This window comes from Lipotes vexillifer, unplaced genomic scaffold (genome assembly GCF_000442215.2).
Source record: "Lipotes vexillifer unplaced genomic scaffold, Lipotes_vexillifer_v1.1 scaffold2094, whole genome shotgun sequence".
NCBI lineage: Eukaryota > Metazoa > Chordata > Mammalia > Artiodactyla > Lipotidae > Lipotes > Lipotes vexillifer.
Genome location: NW_006790887.1, coordinates 1,348,963 through 1,349,450, shown reverse-complemented (window position 1 = coordinate 1,349,450; position 488 = coordinate 1,348,963).

Sequence of the window (488 nt, the reverse complement as noted above, 5' to 3'; positions counted from 1 at the left end):
GAAAGAAAAAGATTATAAATTTTGTATTGGGAAAGAAGGTCATTTTCAAATATGAGATTGCCTGTGTGAAAAACCTAAGAAAATCACCTGAAAACTTTTGAATCGAACAAGTATTTAATAAAGGGTCAGTTATAAAAACATACAAATTTCTGTGGTTTATACACTAACATTGATAGCGACTAGAAAATATAATGGAGAAAAGCATACAGCAGCCCTGCAACCACAATAGCAGTGAAAACCTGCAACTATTGGGAGCGGGCAGGGTGGGTTCATCGCTTCCCAAGAGCCCCGTCCCCAGAGAACTGCCACTGTTTGGCTCAGCTGGCTCCTGGGGAAACCATGTGGAAAACAAACAGTGGCAGTTGTTTAACACATCAGGTCCCTGGGGTGGCGATACAAGTTGGGACAACAGGAGGCTGGCCAAAAAATTTTAAAGGAAAACGTGGGAAATTGATGTCCAAAAGGGGCTTGGGAAAACTGGCATTCCT